Source organism: Mustelus asterias, chromosome 12 (genome assembly GCF_964213995.1).
Source record: "Mustelus asterias chromosome 12, sMusAst1.hap1.1, whole genome shotgun sequence".
NCBI classification, from domain to species: domain Eukaryota; kingdom Metazoa; phylum Chordata; class Chondrichthyes; order Carcharhiniformes; family Triakidae; genus Mustelus; species Mustelus asterias.
The window spans coordinates 107,697,568-107,707,998 of NC_135812.1; positions in this window are offsets into that span (position 1 = coordinate 107,697,568).

Below are 10,431 nucleotides of genomic sequence, written 5' to 3' on the forward strand. Positions count from 1 at the left end.
GCTGCCACAGCAGGTCAGAGGCTCAAAATCCTGTGGTGAGTGACTCACCTCCTGACTCCCCAAAGTCTGTCCACCATCTACAAGGCACAAGTCAGGAGTGTGATGGAATACTCCCCACTTGCCTGGATGGGTGCGGCTCCAACAGCACTCAAGAAGCTCGACACCATCCAGGACAAAGCAGCCCCGCTTGATTGGCACCACATCTACAAACACCCACTCCCTCCACCATCGATGCAACGGCAGCTGCTGAGTGCACCGTGTACAACAGACTTGCTCAACACACAGCCCGTGAGTGGTTTATGGTCCGCGGAGCCTCCCAGTGTGGCCTCCCGAGGGCGATTCCAAAATGCCGGGACTGCAGGGGTACATTCTGAAAGAAAATGCTCCTCCAATCATAGGCCGTCCCTCTCCCATATCTGCTGCCTATCAGCAGAGAGTATGGGAGAGAGGTGGTCTGTGATTGGAGGTGGACAACGCTGGCAGCAAAAAAGAGGCATTGGCGTGGAATAGGGAGAGGCTGCTGTGCCGTGCTGATGGGGGAGGGAGAGAGTGAGTGTGGGAGAGAGAGAGAGAGAGAGGGAATGAGAGCGAGTGAGTGTGGGAGAGGGAGTGAGGGAGTGGAGAGGCAGTAAGGGAATGTGGGAGAGAGTGAGGGAAGGAGTGGAGAGAGAGAGGGGGTGAGGGAATGCGGGAGAGAGACAGAGGGAGGGAGTGGAGAGAGAGGGGGTGAGGGAATATGGGAGAGACGGGGTGAGGGAACGCGGGAGGAGGGTGTGGGAGAGAGTGGGGAGAGAGTGAGTGAGGGAATATGGGAGGGAGGGAGTGGGGAGAGAAGGGGTGAGGGAATGCGGGAGAGAGGGGCGTGAAGGAATGCGGGAGGGGGTGAGGGAAGTGTGTGTGTGTCTGGCTCGCTCACAGTCTCAGGATTCTCACTCAGCCTCATCTCGCACACCAACACATGATCACACCCACTCGCGCGGTGGGTGAGTGAGTGAACATTAAGGGATTGGAACTGAAGCAGACTCTGCCCCTCTCACATTCTATTGGTAACTTTTATTCATTACTCTTGTTTTAATTACCAAATTATTGATTTGACATTGCTTTATTTTTGCTCAGTTAGTTATTCATAACTCAGTTTTAATTTGAAAATTATATTTAATCCTGTGCCCTAACCTTACCTTTCTGAAAATTGTTGAATGGCCATTGAGTGAAAAGAAAGTGTGGTCCCCAAGTGCAAAGGTTGAATAATCCTGGTGTACAAAATGCACTACAGCAACTCACTAAGGCTCCAACTTTTACAGATTTACAACTTTTACAACATCAACTTTTACAGATGCAGCATAGAAAGCATTCTTTCTGTTTGTATCACAGCTTGGTATGGCTCCTGCTCTGCCCAAGACCACAAGGAACTACAAAAGGTCGTGAATGCAGCCCAATCCATCACTCAAACCAGCCTCCCATCCATTGACTCTGTCTACACTTCCCGCTGCCTTGGAAAAGCAGCCAGCATATTTAAGGACCCCACAGACCCCGGACATTCTCTCTTCAACCTTCTTCCGTCGGGAAAAAGATACAAAAGTCTGAGGTCACGTACCAACCGACTCAAGAACAGTTTCTTCCCTGCTGCTGTCAGACTTCTGAATGGACTTACCTTGCATTAAGTTGATCTTTCTCTACACCCTAGCTATGACTGTAACAGTACATTCTGCACTCTCTTGTTTCCTTCTCTATGAATGGTATGCTTTGTCTATATAGAGTGCAAGGAACAATACTTTTCATTGTATGTTAATACATGTAACAATAATAAATCAAATCAAATCCTTCAACAGCCCCTTCCAAACCCATGACCTCTGCCACCTAGAAGGACAAAGGCAGCAGATACCTGGGAACACCATTGCCTGCAACTTCCCTCCAAGCCGACTTGGAAATATATTAGCTGTTCCTTCACTGTCACTAGGTCAAAATCCTGAAACTCCCTCCCTAACAGCACTGTGGGTGTACCTACACAGCATGGACTGCAGTGGTTCAAGAAGGCAACTCATCACCATCTTCTCAAGGGCATAGGAATGGGCACTAAATGCTGACCAGCCAGCGATGCCTGCAGCCCATGAAATAATTTTTTTAAGTACTTTTGAAGTGCAGACACAGTTGTAATTTAGGAAATGTGGCAACCAATTTGTTTAGTGAGCTCACTCAGATGGCAATGCGACAATGACCAAATCATGTTTTCGGCCTAATGCTCAGATGAGCTTCCTTCTGGAAATGGGACATCGCAGAGTGTGACAGGAGGTGCCCCAGCTGCAGCCCAAATTCTTACACAGTCACTGTGGCCTAAACAACAATGTCATCACAGCGGGAGGATTCCTGTGGAGTCAGGAAGAGGAGAAGGAAAGCCTATCCCTTCGCCCGCTCTACACTCCTCACGACTCACCCTAACCCTGCTCCACATCCTTCCGGCTGGATCTCCCTCTGCGCCATCGCCAGCCCACCAGCTTCAAGCAGGCCTGTGGAGGGAACGGACAGCTCCAACACATGTTGCCAAGGAGCCTCGAGGCCCAAGTCAAAATATCTTCCAAACATTGCGAGAAATAAGAATGCCATCATGACCCATCCAGAACTGATGTGAAAAGTCAACACGAGGCATTGAGTCTCAGGGATCAGTGGAAACTCACCAGCAGATCAAGCCATCCTCATATAGTTTATTACAAAATTCAAGCCGTAAACTTATGGTAATCATATTATTATCTGGAATTTAATAGAGTCGTAAACTCTAAACCTAATAAACTTTAAAAAGAAATAATAAGAAACCTTAATAAACCTTACAGGCAACAACAACTTGAATCAACTTAAATTCAATGGACTCCAGACTCAAAACTGTGCTAGAACAAGGGAGGAAACATGTGAAAAATGGTTCCAGAACATGAAAGAAGGTTCTAGAATGTGTGAGAAAGTTACAGAATGTGAAAGAAAGTTCCAGATGCGAAAGAAAGTTATGGGATGTGAAAGAAAGTTCCGGAATGTGAAAGAAGGTTCCAGAATGCGAAAGAACGTTCCGGAATGTGAAAGAATGTTCCAGAACGTTAAAGAAGGTTGCAGGTGCAAAAGAATGTTCCAGAATGTGAAAGGAGTTTCCAGAATGCGAAAGAATGTTCTGGAATGTGAAAGATCGTTCCGGAATGTTAAAGAAGGTTCCAGATGCAAAAGAAAGTTCCAGAATGTGAAAGAAGGTTCCAGAATGTGAAAGAAAATTCCAGAATGTGAAAGAAGGTTCCAGAATGCGAAAGAAGGTTCCAGAATGCGAAAGAAAATTCTGGAAGGTTCTATGAACAAATAAAGACTGACTAGTCACAGTGCTGTCAGTTAAATGTTAATGAACTGCACGGCAGAGTGAGAATGAGAAATCGCAGTGGGAGATGAGACAGTGACTGAAGCTTCACTCCATACCGTCCCCTCCCCCCCGCCCCCCGCACCCCCCCACCGCTCCGACCCCCCGTCAATACTGAGATGCATGAGGTACTGATTATTGGAACTGATTTATTCCTGGATGAGGCTGGGGAGACTGGAGAGACGAGGGTTGTTTTCCTCAGAGCAGAGAAGGTTAAGAGGGGATTTAATTGAGGCATTCAAAATCATGGCGGGCTTTGACACTTGCAAGAGGGTCGGTAACCAGAGGGACAGAGATTGAAGGTGATGACAAAAGACTGAGTGTGGGGGAGATGAGGAATGGGGGCACAGTGGTTAGTACTGCTGCCTCACAGCGCCAGGTTCAATTCCGGCCTGACTGTCTGTGTGGAGTCTGCACATTCTCCCCGTGTCTGCGTGGGTTTCCTCCGGGTGCTCTGGTTTCCTCCCACAGTCCAAAGATGTGCGGGTTAGGTTGATTGGCCATGCTAAATTGACCCTAGTGTTGGGGGATTAGCAGAGTAAAATGTGGGGTTACGGGGATGGGGCCTTGGTGGGATTGTGGTTGCTGTAGACTTGATGGGCTGAATGGCCTCCTTCTGCACTGCAGGGATTCTATGAAATATTTTTTGGACAGCAAGTTGTTGTGATGCCTAAACGTGCGCCAGAAGCAGATTTAATAAATATCTTTCCAAAGGAAACTGGATAAATATCGGAGGGGGAGAAAATGGCAGGGTTATGGAGTGGGACCAATTGGATAACTCTTTGTAGGAGCCGGCATTGGCACAATGGGCTGAATGGCCTCTTTCTGTGCTCTACCATTCTGTAAGCCCACCTTTCAGAGTTGGCATTCTCTACAGTTGCTCCAGGGAATATCACTCTCTGGGATCTTACTGTGCGCAGATCGGCCGCTGCCACTGCAACCGTGACCGCACTTCAAAAAAGGCGAGAAAGCATTTTGGGATGCCCCGAGCTCATGAAAGGCGCTATATAAATGCAAGCCTGTGATTTATGCTGCTCTCTCTCCTCACACTCCCTGTTGGCAATGTTTTATGTCACACACGGGGGTCTCCGTTCTTTCAGAGAGAGGTGTGATCCACTGACAGACGCTGCACACAGCGTTATGGATGTTTCGGCAGCGAATAATGTCTCTGTAATTTACTCCGAGGGATCGGGTGACCACCGTGAAGCAGACAAAGGAGCGTGAGTTGCTAATGGATATCCACAGACCCCGAGAATAAATTGCAGACTTGAACTCGCTCTGCAGCACCTATAATTTTTTTATAATACACTTTACAGATTGAATAAAAAGCTCATGAGAGTGGGAAGCAAACCTAAAATTATGTTGATTGAGACTCTGTGGGGGAATATTGTGAAATCTGAATTCTACTTCAGAAAAATACAGTCACATTAGTCAAAGCAAGTTAAAATAGGGAATTATCATCAGTGAAAGTATTAAAGATGACCCCTTATTCATAAAACATTCTGAGAAAGGAGACTCTGCAAACAGACTTAGCTTTCGTATCTGAATTTTAAGAGCTGCCAACTATCCAAACTGGCCCTGGAGTCTCCAGGAATTCACAACTGATCTCCTGAACACTGCTCGGGGCAAAAAGTCAGACAAAAAAAATCATAGGTGCATTTCATAAAAACAAGTTCTGCTTTTTATTCCATTTTATTTGAATTCTTTTTTAAATTAGTCAAAAGTAAAGTTGCCACAGTCCCAGATGACCATAGGCTGACCCTGGGGCAGCACAGTGGCACAGTGGTTAGCACTGCTGCTTCACAGCTCCAGGGACCTGGGTTCGATTCCCGGCTTGGGTGACTGTCTGTGTGGAGTTTGCACATTTTCCTCGTGTCTGCGTGGGTTTCCTCCGGGTGCTCCGGTTTCCTCCCACAGTCCAAAGATGTGCGGGTGAGGTTGATTGGCCATGCTAAAAATTGCCCTTAGTGTCCTGAGATGCGTAGGTTAGAGGGATTAGTGGGTAAATATGTAGGGATATGGAGGTAGGGCCTGTGTGGGATTATGGTCGGTGCAGACTCGATGGGCCGAATGGCCTCTTTCCGTACTGTAGGGTTTCTATGGTTTCTATGACCCTGGGGCGGCACAGTGGTTAGCACTGCTGCCTCACAGCGCCAGGGACCCGGATTCAATCCCGGTTTCAAGTCACCATCTGTGAGGAGTCTTCACGTTCTCCCCCTGTCTGCGTGGGTTTCCTCCGGGTCTTCTGGTTTCCTCCCACAGTCCAAAGATGTGTGGGTTAAGTTGATTGGCAATGCTAAATTGACCCTTAGTGTCAGGGGGATTAGCAAGGTAAATACGTGGGGTTATGGGGATAGGGCCTGGGTGGGATTGTGGTCGGTGCAGACTCGACGGGCCAAATGGCCGCCTTCTGCAAGAATTCTATCGGTTTTATGGATTCTATGGACTGGTGGTGATTTAACCTGAGGGTCACCACACCTCAGGTGTGGGGCAAGGTTGAGAAGGTGGGGTCATCATGAATAACCTCGGCCAGTACGGGAATTGAATCCATGCTGTTGGCATCATTCTGCATCGTGAACCAACGTAAAGACAGGGTGGTTGATGTCATTTGATGAACCCTCTCGGAAGATGGCCAATCAGAGTTGTCAATCCTATTTGAGCCTCCAAACCTATGGGTCAGGCTTGGAGCTCCTGATCTCGGCTGCCATCAGAGTGCAGTGCTGGGGGAGTGCTGCACTGCTGAAGCGCCTGTTCCCCAAAAGGAGCATGGGCCTGAAGCTCCATGAGCCTATTCCCATGATCCAACTGGAGTCAAAGGGTCCCATGGCACTATTCCAAGAGAATTCCTGATGTCCTGATCAACACTCCTCCCTAAACTAATACTAGCAAAGGCAGGTCAACCAATTGTTTATTGTCACACTGTTTGATTTGATTTATTATTGTCACATGTATTTGTACACAGTGAAAAGTATTGTTTCTTGCGCGCTATACAGACAAAGCATACCATACATAGAGTACATAGGGGTGAAGGGAAGGAGAGGGTGCAGAATGTAGTGTTACAGTCATAGTTAGGGTGTAGAGAAAGATCAACTTAATGCAAGGTTAAGTCCATTCAAAAGTCTGACAGCAGCAGGGAAGAAGCTGTTCTTGAGTTGGTTGGTACGTGACCTCAGACTTTTGTATCTTTTTCCTAACAGAAGGTGGAAGAGAGGATGTCCGGGGTGCGTGGGGTCTTTGATTATGCTGGTTGCTTTTCTAAGGCAGCAGGAAGTGTAGACAGAGTCAATGGATGGGAGGCTGGTTTGCATGATGGGTTGGGCTACATTCATGACCTTTTGTAGTTCCTTGCGGTCTTGGGCGGAGCAGGAGCCATACCAAGCTGTGATACAACCAGAAGGGGTGCTTTCTATGGTGCATCTGTAAAAGTTGGTGAGAGTCGTAGCTGACATGCCAAATTTCCTTCATCTTCTGAGGAATTGTAAAAGGGTGAAAAATCATCCGTGGCTTAATAAGGAAACCGAGGATAACAAAAGGGCAAAAACAAGGACATATAATATCTCAAAAGTTAGTGGCAGTGAGGAGGATTGGGATAACTTCAAAACACAACTAAAGATGACTAAATACAATATCAAAAAAGCTAAAATGGATGATGCGAGGAAGCTAGCTGAAAACATAAACACTGACACCAGAAGTTTCTAGAAGAATATAAAGAGGAAGAGAATCGTGAGAGTAGATGTTGGCCCTTTAGAGGATGGAAATGGTGGGGTAATAATGGGAAACTCGGAGATGGCAGAGGCACTAAACCAATACTTTGTCTCTGTCCTCACAGTAAAAGATAATAATTCACTCCCAAAAACTGCAATTAATACCATGGAACTCGGTGAAATTACTACAACCAGGGAGAAGGTACTCAGTAACTGAAGGGTTTAAAAGTAGATAAGTTCCCGGGACCTGATGGCCTTCACCCCAGGGTGTTAAGGGAGGTGAGAGCAGAGACAGTGGATGCATTAGTTACGACATTCCAAAATTCCCTGGATTCTGGATTCCAATCCCGCTGCCCCAGTGGATCCCCGGATGAATTGTATTTGATTGGGGTGTGTTGATTGGAACATACTTGTCATGCTCAGATCCCAGCTCAGAAACACGTAGCCTGTTCAGATCAATCTGTGACAAGGTGTGAAATTGGGAGCCTGCGATTGGGGAAATGCTGAATGGTTTTTTTTGCTCTCTGATAGGCGTTAAATTTAATGGATTTTTATTTAAACAAAAAAGCTAAAAAAAAAATTATTCCCACCAATTCTTTTGGATATTCTAATCTGTGTGTCATTTCATAAAAAGCAATGTAAAAATTAACAATGCATGAAGATGTTATTTCTAATCATTTCCTTATTTCCAGTACACCATGACTCACTATTTCTTTTACTCACAGCTCTTTTATATTCCAATCAGGATCTCTGTTACCTTATTTCACCCAAACAGAATGTTTTAAGGTCTGCAACTGTACAATGTGACCTGTCCTTTCCACACCTGATAAATACAATAATAAAAATTCATCGGATACTTTCAGACGAGTGCTCAGTGCTGACTGAAATAGCTCCCTGAACCGTATTAATATGTACATCCTATCACAACATCATCAATCACAGCTTCCACCCAGAGTCCCTCTTCCACTGCATTTGCAAATATTGGGACATTATTGAATAAATCCTCTCACCTGGAGAAGGGAGCTTAGATATTTGTTAAATATTTATGGACAGGCTATCACTGATATTAAATTTCAAATTCATTTTTACCCATTCTGGAAGATGTTCTTTTAACGTGCAGCTCAACTTAACCTGTGTCCTTTGATCCTCCAGCAGTACTCAGAGGGGTCAGAGCAGACCATTGCAGGAATCTATTACCCGCGGCGGGAAAGGCAGATAAATATAGAGGGGGCAACAGAAAGAGAGTGAGGGAGAGAGAGAGGGAGAGACTGAAAGAGAGCGAAGGAAAGTGAGAAAAAAAATGACAGAAACACTGTGAGAGAGGAGTGAGAGAGAGGGAGAGAGTAACAGACAGAATATGAGGGAAAGACAGAGAGGGATAGAAATAGAGAGAGAGAGTGAGAGAGAGAGAGATAAAGAGTAACTGACAGGGAGAAAGTGAGGGAGACAGAGAGAGAACAAGAGAGAGAACGTGCAACGGTAGCACAGTGGTTAGCACTGCTGTCTCATAGCGCCAGGGTCCCAGGTTCAATACCTGCCTCGGGTCACTGTCTGTGTGGAGTTTGCACATTCTCCTCGTGTCTGCGTGGGTTTCCTCCGGGTGCTCCGGTTTCCTCCCACAGTCCAAAGATGTGCGGGTTAGGTGGATTGGCCATGCTAAATGCGCGGGGTTATGGAGCTGATGGGGGAGGTGGGGGGTTGATCCTGGGTAAGATACTCTTTCAGAGGGTCGGTGCAGACTCGATGGGCCAAATGGCCTCCTTCTGCTCTGTGGGGATTCTGTGAAGAGAGAGAGAGAGAAATCGAGATTGTGACAGAAACACAATGAAGAAGGCAATGATGATCTTTATCATTAATAAATAAAAGAAAGCCCAAGAATATGGAACTCTCTGGAGTTCAAGACTCTTCAGCCTCCCACTGCCAAGGTCAGGAGTTCAGACCCAAGCAGGGCTAAATGGTTGGCAATGTTTGAATGTTCATCAGCAAGCCTCTCCATCGACGTGTCCAGACAGGAAGCTTGCCCCTCTCTCTGCAGAAACCACAAACAGGGTCAGCTGACTCTCCGAGACGGAAGGTAATGCTCAATATCCCCGGCTGCATTTTCAAAGCAAAGTGTCCACCTTCTGAGTGAGGTTAGCAGGTATATGGCATGACCATAACTGTGCAGCGTAGTTACCACACTGTCCTTGTCTTCTGACAGACAATCGGGGGGGGAGAGGAAATGTTATTAACCATTTCACAACATGACTGAACTCCATTGCAAAAGGGCAACAGTTTGAAGAATTGAAAAACACCCACACCCAGATACCTGCACCCACACCCAGATACCTGCACCCACACCCAGATACCTGCACCCAGGCCCAGATACCTGCACCCACACCCAGATACCTGCACCCACACCCAGATACCTGCACCCACACCCAGATACCTGCACCCACGCCCAGATACCTGCACCCAGGCCCAGATACCTGCACCCAGGCCCAGATACCTGCACCCAGGCCCAGATACCTGCACCCAGGCCCAGATACCTGCACCCACACCCAGATACCTGCACCCACACCCAGATACCTGCACCCACACCCAGATACCTGCACCCAGGCCCAGTGTGAAGAGGTGGCAGGATTTCCAGTTCTGTGAAATGGTTACCCACGGGTCAGCTTTTTATTTGAGATGGTGGGGAAGAGGGAAGGGGAAGAAGTGGGGTGGGCGTTGGATTGGGAGTCGAGCCTGCCATCCCCGGAATTAGTGCGGAGGCTGCCGGGTACAGAGGAGGGCTGGACAGAAGGCCTGCTTCTCTGCTCCAACATTGTACTGAAATAAATTAAAAAGGAATAAAGCAAAAACAAAGTTCCAGCCCCTCACGCCCCAAATCACTCCTCATACATGCCAACCGTTGCCAACTTAGATTCCTCTACAACTGCCCATGCCCCTCATACATTCTGTGCCAACCCATGCCCTTTTATAGCCCCTATGGTCCCCGCCCTTTGCACTGACCCACTCCATGCCAACTCACCTAGTATCCATTGACAGTTCCTTGACAGCTCCAATGAGTTTATATACTTTTTTACGCACAATCATGTTTACTTTTAACAATTACAACGGGTTAATTACCTTTCCCAAAAGGGTATGCTGGCTGTCCAAGCAAATTCACCAAGTTGAGGCCAGGTCTTCCCTGCTCTGAGCTGCACTCTGGGATTCACATTTCTGGCCGGCGAAAATCCCACTTCAATGGAGGCAGCTGGTGATTTAAATGGCCAGAAGCCTCCATGGTACATGCATGAACCCTGGCCTCACCCCACAAGAATAGAACATGCATACACACATGTTTGGGGCGGGACTTTG